The sequence below is a fragment of the Miscanthus floridulus genome, chromosome 19 (genome assembly GCF_019320115.1).
Source record: "Miscanthus floridulus cultivar M001 chromosome 19, ASM1932011v1, whole genome shotgun sequence".
Taxonomy (NCBI): Eukaryota; Viridiplantae; Streptophyta; class Magnoliopsida; order Poales; family Poaceae; genus Miscanthus; species Miscanthus floridulus.
In genome coordinates, this window is record NC_089598.1 from 78,258,733 (window position 1) to 78,271,005 (window position 12,273).

Genomic DNA, 12,273 nt, shown 5'->3' on the forward strand with positions numbered 1-12,273 from the left:
TTCGTGGCCATCTCCGGTGATTGTGAGGGGACTTGTGCCTTCCCCAGCGGAGCACCAAAAGGTAACCCTAGTGGATTGCTTGTGTTATTGAGTTACCTCACTTGTGGGTAGGTTCTTGCGGTGTCCAATTGTGTGGACGAGGTTCGTGCAACACCTGTTAGCCACCGAACCACCAAATGTTGATCGACACAACGGGGACGTAGCATGTTGGCAAGCACATGAACCTCGGGAGAAAATTGGTTGTCTCTTGCCCTTTGGTATTCTTCCGGTGATTGAATTATTATTCATCTTGTGATTGGTTCAATCCTCTACACGGCGGTATAATCACCTTACTTACTCATTTATATTCCCGCAAACTTGTTGTAACAAGCTCTTTAGTGTAGCTAGAATTGAGAGCTTACTTTGTAACTTAAATTCATCTAGTGGAGCTCTTTAGAGTAGCAAGTGTGAGAGCTCTTAGTGAGCAGTGACTTAGTAAATTGTGTGTATAGTGATTATAGTAACTAGAATTGTTGGATAGGTGGCTTGCAACCCTTGTAGGGCTAGAGCAAGTTTGCTTTCCGCTATTTGTCATACTATTCAAATTGCTCTAGTTCGTTTGTAGATTTTTAAATAGGCTATTCACCCCCCTCTAGCCATATTAGGACCTTTCACCCGTGCACGCGCGGTGACCGCGGACTCAGGCCAAACGACTGCAATCGGTGTCATGCACATATTTTAAAGCGAAGCTAAGGCTGCTGATCAACCCGATCGGGGTTCAACCATTTCCACTAACCTAAAGCTGATACTAACAGCGACCTAGTAAAGCAAGCGTCAAGAACAGAGAGCAACCAGAGAAGGAGATAAATGGATGCCAACATGAGTTCGTCACGCTGAACGTCGGTTCACAAATAGAGAGCTAACAACATGGTCTACAGCTCGTTTCAACAAAGTTTGGGCAATTTTTGCAACGCCAACGCAAAACCAAACTAGTCCATGAACTACACCATGTCAAGGTACTTGTTATGATGCAACCGATAGTACAAAAACATGGATCTAGTGCTTAAGAAATTTAATCAAAATTTAAATGCCAAAATGGCATCGTCATTAGGTTTTCACACTTAATGTCATTTTAGTTCTAGAAAATGAAATTGAATTCCACATTCAATTCTCGAGCTATCAAAAATACTATTGAACAACATCTATTCACCAAAACAAAAGTTACATTTTCATCTACCAAACTTGTACTTTAAATTTTATTTAAGTACTAAATACAAGTTATATTTTATTTTTGTTTATAAAAATTATTTTCATGTTAATCAAATAGGACAAGCCACTCACTATTTATTTGCTAGAATTGCTATCAGGCATTTTAAGCACTTTCCTCGTACTTTTCCAAAACAAACCCTAAATAACTTTTGTTCCTAAGATTATTTAAAAGCTTTTAAGTACCATAAAAAATGATTAGCAACACTTATTTGATTCTTTTATTCACACAAGTAAGTCACTAGGTTCACCTTACCATTTCATGTGAGAATTTATTTTTAAAATCCTAGAAAACGTATATGCTAGGGTTTATTAGGCCTTAACCTCAGTGCTAACTAAGTCCGTAACACCGGGGGTGTTACAGCTAGCGTAACACTCGCTTCGCCATTTAATTGTCTAACATCTTTGCTAAGTTTTGTTGTAGAAATTTTTAATAGGCTATTCATCCCTCTCTAGTTATTAAGACCTTTCAGTGGGTAGGTGTCGGCACGAAATTTTGTCTCGTGCCAAGGGCACATGAGCAAACCAGAAGGGTCTGCTCGATGGACCTATAGATCCGCCTAGCTTCAACGCAGGCGTGGTCGATCTTGCGTACTCCTCTCGAGACATGTCAGTCAATTTGACCCTGCAATTGATAAGGAGAGTAAGCTAATCAGTAATTTAAAGTAGAACATGCCGGTGTTGCCAGACAGTCCTAAATGTGTGGCTCTGAAAGCTGATATAGAAGGAGATCGACTAAATAGTCGATTCCAGCATATGCATAAGAATAAATCAGTTAAAGCTCATGGGTTTATGAAAGGAAAATCAATTATTGTTTAGGATGATTATCGGTATTTAGACAAATATTAATCAATGGCAATAGGATATCAACAATAATCAGTTTATACTAAGTCAATGATTGTAAGTAACCGAATCCCTTTTTATATAAAAGAAGCAGCTCATCATCATTTAACCATTTAATAGAGATAAATTTAATGAACATATTAGATCTCATCTATTATTATGACCAGTGGGGCATGAGGCAGAATCATGTAGGCCATACAAATAGCGATAAATTCGACGACCCTAACTTATTACTAATATCAGTGGGGCACGAGGCAGAATCATGCAGGCCGTAATACAATAATAAGATCATGGGGCTAACACATCTTTTAACCTATTTTACTTCAACGGTCTTATGACGTGAACTGTATATGTGAAAGCACTCGATATCGGCTAAAATAGCCAATTCAGGCATAGCACACAGTTAAGGTCATGCCCTATCAGGAACAGATCTACTAAATAACGATCCCCACTCCACGGTGCTAACAGTGGGGTGTGAGGCAAAATCACACAGACCGTGATAATGGGCCATGGAACGTTTTTGTTAGCCAATAGATCTATTCAAGACCAGACATCCCTTAACCACACACTATGCAGGATCAAGATTGACATAAAACAGCCGATAAAATATAACTCATCGTTTAAGATACAGATTAGATCAGTTTAGATTAACAAACGATGAGTTAAACATGACATAAGGCCGATCTAGATCAATCCCAATCGAGCGAAGTGATATTGTTGTAATTAAATAAATAATGAAAGCAAAAAGCAATATCAGTAACTTAATGAATCTATCCGAAGGACGCCGCCCTTAGATAGGGCCGATAACTTGACCTTAATCTAGTTCGAGCAGTGGAGGTCGACCGGATCATGCAGCCGTACTTGAACTAAACAAGAGTCGATAACTAGCTTATTCCAGAGTCGCAGTGGAGGTCGATCGGATCGATGCAGCCGTACGAATAAAAGTATAAGCCATGAAGGTACTTATAGACAAGCCGGAGGTTGGCTGGACCGATGCAGCCCTGCTCGCTGAAAAATTCGCTGAGATCTACTCTACTCCTACTCCTAAGGGGTGGCCGAAGCCAAAAAAAGTAAGGAACTTGTATTTAATTGATTGTGTGTCCTTTATAATAGCCGGGGTCTAATATTTATACCCAGAGCCTAAATATGAATCCTACTCGAGCATGACTCATTACAATCTTTGGCATAGAAGAAAACATTCCTAATTTAAGATAACTGGGACCCTAGTCTTTCCCTTTTTGTAGAGTCCGATATGTAGTTTCCTGGCGCCAATCGTAGCTCATCATCGCTATGTGCTGACGTCATCCAAAGAGATCCGATTCTAGAGTCGTATCTGAATCAGTTGATATCGATCCTTATGCAATCGATTCCTCGATGGGCACAATTTTGGAAGCCTTCGAATTTCTACGTTCTTCTCCCAAATTTTGGTGTAAACACATGCCCCCAATTTTGGGATAAAAGTGATTTTATTCCAAAAATCCTATTTATCTGTTTACCACACCGCAACCATTCTATTCCGAGATATACGCATGATTCCTGACTTCCCGCCTGAGTTTTATGTAATATCCCAACAGTACCTCTTCCAACTCACTCAACCTATTTGCCTTTTCCCTTTTCCTTGAGCAAATCTTAATATCCGACGCCATCATCGCCAAGGCCTCAAACCCTAGCAAATCCTCTGTTCTATCAAGTTGTTATTCAAGCGTTCTTCATTAGACTCAAATCTACTTTGGCTTTAATGGCGACCAGCGACCACGTCCCTGAGGTATGCCTCCAAGCTTCTATTCCCCAAGTACTAGCTGCTACCCTGTATTTTGTTTCTTCTTAAATTTATTTCATCCGATTTCTAGGAAATGAGGAACGAAGTCTTGATTCCATTGGTTGTTGCTTCCAATGTCTATTTTCTTGGGCCTATGGGTGACTGACCCATCTGATTTTATCCACCAAGAGACCAACCAAATCCCCTTCAAACAATCTACATTAGATTTGTCCTCCTGGACTATCAAAACCCCCTTCAGAAACTGGCCTAAAATGCCCAAGGGGTGGAGAGATTGATTCCATAGGGTATCCGAGAAAAAGGGCGGAGATTAGGAGGTGTATGATTTGAATCAATGTTTGACACTCTCGTTGTCCGGGATGGAGAGGAATGATTCCCTCTTGATTTCCGCATCCTATTTCTGGTCCAATGCCCTAAATGCTTGTCTTTGGTCATGGCCCAATGACTATTACCCTGGCCAATGTTTACATGTTGACCGACCTTAGGATAACTGGGTCAGTGCATCCTTATGAGTACTTGAGTGCTGGTTCCAAGAAATTTGCCAAAATATCAGACTACATAGGATGGGCAAGTTATATTCTGAACCATATTAGAGACGAATCGACTGTTAGTGAAAGGGAATATGTGGCCTTTCTGAATATGTGGTTGGAGAGATTCGTCTTTTGTGGGTCATCTTGTGGTCTGACTTATAATCACAAACTCATGGTAGAGCATCTAGCAGTAGGCAAGGACATCCCTCTTAGAAAGTATCTGCTAGGAGATGCTTATCATCTGATGTACCAGGTAGCTGCACAATTACTGAAGAATGAACTAGTGCATACCATTAGTGACCCTTGGTGGTTGATACAAATGTGGCTCAACCTGTATATGCATAAGATTATAAGGCCTGATCTCAGAAGCCTGAGTTTCCCTTCCTCCAACTTTGATGAGGAATATAGAGGTGAAGAAGGAAGAATTTGGCAGTGCATGAGCTATGGTGAGGCTACATCGGCCATAACAATTGATTTTGATATTGACCATCTCTTCAAGAAGTTTTATAGAGGGTTTGATGTAGACATCCTGACTTGGCTTCCATACGATGATGACGAGAATGATGAGCTGATCTTTCCTTTCAAGTTTCAATTTGAGTCAGGCTGTTCAGACGAGGCGGCGGCTGCAATTTTTAATTCCTTCATCAAGCCCTACGTTCTTTCCGCCGAATTTTGTCATGGTCGTGGCAAAATGGCTATGGGCTCCTCCCTTCTAGGCAACCTCCCAACTTATGAGTTCTACAATCCATCATTCATAGCCCGTCGGTTTGGCTTTGGCCAACTCCCCCCTCAATTGTTCTTCATAAACATATTGAAGCCAAGAGAAGACATCAATGAGGTGATGGAAGCCTCCAGAGTTTTTCAATTGGGATCGGACCTTCCTTCCCTTTGCGTGCACGACTAGATCAGAGTCAGCTCCTCTTCCACTCTCTTCAACTCCTGGTGGCAAGAATGGCACTCCCATCTTTTCTATGGGTTGGTCCATCCTTTTGTATATATCCCTGGATGGGGAATTTGCTTCTGACAGAGAGGTAACTTGCCATTTCTTTTTAAGAAAATTGCTCGATGAATTCCTCTGCCAACTATTCTAATTGACCTTTTTAGGATGCTGAATTTGATCCTCTGAGCTTGGATAGGGAGGGACATCCTATAGATTACCGGCCACCGTGCCCAATTTCAAGAATGGGATCGGCTACGCCTTCACTAAAAAAATTGATGAAAACTCATGCTGCCTCCACTATTGTAACATATCATTCTTCAAAGCACAAGGCGGCTCAAGGGACAACCCAAAAAAACCACTACTGGGAAGAGGCTCCATAGGACGAGACCATCAGCTGCTCAGGTAAACAATTCATTTCCTTCCCACAATGATATTCAATTGCTGACCCCGTTCCTTCATAGTTATCGAGCATTGCGTCCCAACCTGCTCTAGGTGCGGGACTGCTATCCCAGGCGTTTGACTCAGCACCAACTGAACCCCCATCGGCTGATCCTAAAAAAGAGCCGATTTCGGTTGAAATAACCGATGCTTCCATAATAGCAGAAAATGTGAGTTTTATCCTTGATGCTTGTCAGAGCATTTTCTTTAACTTTTTGATCTACTCGGTTTCCATCCTTCACCTGGCTTCTTATCATGTTAGATACTTCCTAAGGAAACACCAACGCAAGAGCAGGAGCCTAACAGTCCACTCAATGATCTTGTCAGTGTCTAAGGTGATCCTGTTGCTGTCGACACTTAGACTGTTGATTTCCCAGCTCAGCATGCAACTGATTGTAAGGAAGTTATAAGTCCCTTTTATTCTTCTACAATAATTATGAACTAAAATTTTCCTTGATATTTCAGATACCAATGTTGAAAGCTCAGAGCCGATTCAACCAGATGCTATTGGTGCATCATCAGTTGTTCCTTCTTTTCAGATAGAGGCTACTTTAGAGAAGTATTGTATCTTCTTTGCCATCCATTTGTTATAAACTGATTTAAACCTCCTAATCAAGATCCCCTTATACATAGGCATTCAATCTTCTAGCCCTGAGTTACTCTTTCAATCTTAAGGAGTATCTTGATGAAGATGAAATCAGTTCGTCAGCCACCTCCTCCAAGGAAACCTTGCCAGAAGATACCAAGAATCAGCTAAGAGATGTTCTACCAATGTTTGAAAAGAATATAGCCGATTTAGTCCAAGACACTGATCCAATACATAGAGTTTCCTTAGCCATTAAGGGTAATCCATCCCCAGCTCTCTCCAAAGTCTTGTCTCCTTTATCTATCTTTGAAGATCAGGTCCTGAAGGTAAAATAGGCTCAGAGGAATTTGTTTGATCATGAAACTTTATTGGCCAAGGGGAACTCTAACAGGCAAGAGGCTAAAGAGCTGACATAGTTGATTGATCATTTGAAGAATTCCTTTCTCAGTATTGACCTAGAATTGTCTCAACTGGAAGCTAGGCGTGCAAAACTTGAGAAGGAGCTAGAAAACATGAAGGTTGCCATTGATCATTATAAGTCGACCCTAACTCAAATACCCAATGCCATCAAGCAAAAGAAACAGGAACTGCTAGCCAAAGTTAGAGAAGGCAGGGCCATCCGAAGTAGCCTTAAGAACATTCCTGGGTCAGCCGAAGGAGATAAGCAAAAGATCACAGAAGCTGATGCTATTCGGCTAGAAGTACTAAAAGCAATCCAGGATGTTCTAGATTTGTAATTCATGTATCATATATCTTGTGTAGAATTAATGACAGCCACATCCTCTGTTGTCTCATTATACTTCTTGTTTAGGCTAAAGAGCCAATTTGAAAATAGCCAATTCTAGACTCCTGATCTTAATCCCATGTAGGTCTGAAAACAGTCTTTATTAAGAGAACCCTTCGATCTCCTGTCCTTAGTCACCCGGCGCTGTATTCTCTTCGGTGTTAGAGAGGTGGCACTTCACCTCCTATTAATTGCGGTTGCCTTTTGCACGTCTCGAGGCGTCCACCTCTTCATTTTGTGGCTTTAAATACCAGCCGAGGGCTCCGACCTTGAACACATCTGCACTCGCAACAACTCCTATTCCTTTTCTTTTCTCTGCCCTCATAGAACTCTATAGCGACCTTCCTCTCTTCCTATAGATCCAATCAACTTCATGGTAGGCGAGGAGAACCGCGGCAAGCGCGCGGTGGAGGAGGTTCGGGAGGAGAACATGTCGGTGAATCAATGCCTCCAACGCATGAGGTGAGATGGACATCTTCTGCTTGTGACGACGAACTATTCTGATTTGTCTATCGATTCATTTTGAATGACAGTCTCCGTCCTCTTCCTAGGGCCGACGAGCCCTCTGACGCTGCATCTTCCGCACCGGCCTCGTCATCGGATTCTTCCAACTCGTACAATGGTGACGATGCCCGATGCTTCTTCTGAGAGTGGAGGGTGGCCTAGGATCGCTATTCCGAGGTGACTCAAAAAACGACCCGCTTGAGATCCATCTCGGGGTCTTCCAAGCGGCCCTTCATGCGACTGAGGAGGAGGCCAGTGCCGTTTGAGCGCGGCTGGCCGAGTCTGACACCACCGTGGCAGGTAAGATAAGCTCCATGAACACTTCTATTCATATTTCCACTGTCTTTATCTTGATAGTTCTTTCTGTTCCTATGATTGTTAGCCCTGACGGTGCAGTTGGAGTCTCTCCAACTGGCGGCGAATGCGGCCACGGACGTCGTCAATGCTCGGGGTTCCCTCATCAACGCTTGCCTCCAAGACATCCTAGCCCGCATTCAGGAGATCGCCCTCCATGGCGTTCATCATGGCACGTCAGTGGCACTGACTGCAGCGCAAGTCCTGACAGGGTACAAGCTCCATGCCATGGAGACTGGCTTCTCGATGGGCGACGGCCCTGAGGAGCATGAGGACTTGATGTAAGAATTTGTCGTAGCGGCGAAGGCCATCATGGACATCATATCTGCTCAGGATGTGGTGAACAAGGTCTTTGATTAGTCTGTACTTAGGGGAAACTAATGAATGAAAACCTTCTGTTCTTTCATGAATGTATCATAGTGTAATGTCCTTGTATGTGTCATGAATGTCTTTGTTTCTATTTTTGCTCTGGAGGCGATACATATCGTATCGGCTTTTATATACTCGAAGATCTTTATTTTTTTGAACTAGAGGCGATACCTTCCAGTACTGGCTATTAGAGCCGATGACTAAATGAATCGGCTATCAAGTGTAGATCGAATGCTAGGATAACATCCCTTTAAATATTTTTTGTCAATCGCTATTGATAGGTTGCACCAAAACTTTTCAGACCAAAGGTTAAACGATCGATTAATCCAGGCCAAGCATCTCATTAAGCAAAACAAAACTTCCTTTAATAGATCTATCGACTCTAAATCATTCTTATGATTCAACTTAGCATCCACATACGTCGACCTAAATCCATCTCTAGGACCAGTGCTTATTCTTTCTTAATCCAATGGCCGACATGGAGCCGTGACTATTTACTAAAACAAACTCTTAGAGCCGATTGCTTGCATCGGCTATTGGCTTTCATTACTGATCTTAATGAAGCCTCCTTCCCATAACATGCCAGAAAAGCATTTGAAGTCTGCTAGCTCCCAAAAGACTGGATCGGCTGTTGCGATACTTATAGACTCATCAGCGCAAACCAGTTCAACATCGTCTCCATGACATTGAATCAAACACTGATGCATGTTAGATGGTACACAATAGTTTGCATGAATCCAATCATGACCAAGGAGCAAATTGTACGACCCTTTTCCATCGATGACAAAGAATGTGGTGAGAGAGTCTTACTCCCAATTGTTAGTTCGACGTTCATTGCCCTCGGGTCTTAGACGCATTACCCCCAAAGTCCTTAAGCATCATGTTAGTCTCAATCAGATCTCCTAGTCCCTTGTCAAGCTTACGAAAAGTGGTGTAAGGCATGAGATTGATAGAAGCACCTCCATCCACCAACATCTTATTCGTCGGCTTCCCATCAACCAAACCTTTTACATATAAAGCCTTTAAGTGCCGATGCTTGATTGGTTTATCAAATATAGCCTATTGTATAACCGTCAGCTTGGCAACTATCTCCTCATACTCTGATTCATTGAAATCCAAATAAACTTCTTGATATGCCAGAGCTCTAAACTCTGATAGCAACAGAAAAGCCATTTGAATATTAGCCACTGGTTGTTTTCTATTGACTGTTTGTTTAGCATGCCATACTTGAGGCTTACTAGATGCCTGAGCCTGTTCCAACTCTCTATTCCTTAGGTGCTGCACCCTTCTCTTCTGCCTTCTTGTCAAACCTCCTGGACACCATTGGCCTTCCTATAAAACATAGTTTCTCTCATTGCCTTCTTCTTCTTCATAATCAGTCCAATCTTGATCAATAACTCTTTTTCCAAGCCAATTATGAACACTTCCATTTTTTAAGCACCGATCCATGTTATTATGATGATATGCATCTTGAGCATGGATAGACCGGCAATTGGTTTGAGATTGCCTAAACTCCCAATACTGATCGCTACACTCTAGACAGTTATTCCTAGTAGGCAACTTTAAACCTTGATTCCAGCAATGTCAGAAGAAAGGACAATTCCAATGTGATTCAGCTTACTCTCTTTCATACCTCTCTTTTTCCTATTGACACTGGTATTCTTACTCTTCTAACCAACGCTAATAATCCTTTTCCTTCTACCACTGCCATTTATTCAACAGAATTCAGGATGTAACCTATGGCTTTATCGCCCCATCTTTTGACGTTTCTCCTTGCTCATATTAGCTCTTTTGCTTATCGTGACGTCTTTTAATTTTTCTATACTCGTCAGCCGATATTTGCACCTCAGGATCGACTGTTCCAGCTTCTCTCGATTTGGTTTATGTCAGGATCTTAGTCTTTCCTTTGAGCAGCCTAGCAACGACCATGTTTTGATCTCCCGGGAAAGAGTTATCATCAACTTTCATTTTCTAAGGCGTATCAAATTTGAGTCTTACTTACTGAATAGCCCTCTGTATATGCTGAAGGAAAATTCTGCATTCATTAGTGGAATGAGAAGTAGCATTATGGAACTTGCAGAACTTCTTATTCTTCAACTGATCAGGGGGCAACATAACATGATTATCGGCCAGCTTGATCTGTCCCTTCTCTAGTAAGAAATCGAAGAGCTTGTCTGATTTTGTGACATCAAAGTCATAGCTCTCCTCGACTCCTCTTCCCCTAGGATTTGGTACCATTACTATCTTTTTGCCACAATTCCATTCAGCCACGGCAACATCTTCTTCATCTTCATAGCTGTCATCGACTGAGTATGGATTATAAGCTTTGGCTATTGTGGTACTCTTCTAGAATCGGGTATCTCTGCGTATACTCTAGAATTGGCTATTGAGCATCGCCACTCGTTGAGCTAATTGACCCAAGTTGTCAAACTCTTGTCCCATCAGTTTTTCTTTCCATGTTGGCAGCATCCCTTGAACGGCCAAAGCGGCTAGCTGATCATCAGTCAAATTCAATGAGAAGCACAAATTCCTAGTCTCTTAGAACCTCTAAAGAAACTCAACGCCCAATTCATTAGTTTTCTGCCTTATAGTTGTCAAATCAGTAATCTTCTCTAGTCCTAGTATAAAAATATGTAGGAAATTTCTTTTTTAGGTCAGCCCAATTGGCAATAGAGTTGACTGACAGTGATGAAAACCAAGTGAAGGTTGGCCCTGATAGGGATAAGGACAAGAAACAAACTCGATGGACCTCTTCAATGGATGCTTCACCCAACTATGTAAGAGACTGACTGACATGTTCTATTGTGCTTGTGTTGTCTTGGCCAGTGAACTTTGCAAACTCTAGGAGCCCATAATTTATAGGAAGAGCGACCAAATCATACCATTCTGGATATGGGCGTTTGTACGAGAAGGTCAGTCCTTTTGGCTTCAGACCGAACTGATTCTTCATCATCTCGGTCACCTTCAGCAACAACTCATTAGCATATGAATTTGGATTTCTCTACACTTGCTGACCCATCTGTGGATTGAAATCCCATGTGCCTTGATACCCTAAATTCAGAATCATGTGAAGGGTGTTATAATCTGTGCCATAATGATACCCCTATAGAATCTCTATCTGTTGGGTCCTTTGCTGGTTTACTGCTTGAAGTCTCTGGTTATAGATGTAAGGAAAATGGACCCTAGGCCCATTTACTTTGGATTTTGGTATTTGATGACCAACACAACTAAATTGGACTAATGAATTTGCAAGTGTTTGTTTTGTAGTTCAATAGGGTGCAAGACGTGACTTGGATGAAGGCGATGTGATCAACACCATAAGAAAGACCTTAGAAGCACAAGAGAAGACCTAGATATCAAGCAAAGTCCAAACACGAAGATTGGAACCAAGCCGTACGCAAGATCACGAAGAAACGAGCTCATAGAGACGATCGAATGCTGGACCAAACGCTGGAAGAAGCAACCGGACGCTGGACCGGAGGCTCGGTAGACAGGCATCATCAACAGCGACCAGACGCTGGACCGGACGCTGGAGGCAACCGACCGGACGTAGGGCAGCAGCGTCCAATCGAGTACAGAGAGGTTCTAGAGTGGTGAAACTACGACCGGACGCGTCCGGTGGCAGGCGATCGGACGCTGGCAGCGTCCGATCGATGGTTCATGGCTTCAATGGTCAGGATGACCGGACACGTCTGGTCAGGACGAGTTCAGCATCCGGTCAGTAGCAGAAAAGCAAGATTTCATCCCCAATGGCTACTTTCTCAGTGGGGCTTATAAATAGACCCCCCAACCGGCCATTTGAGTGGTATGGAGCTGAGGAAACATACCACGGGTGTTGATACACCATTTTAGTGATCTGCACTTGCATAGTGCTTAGTGTTTCATTAGGTGATTAGCGTAGGT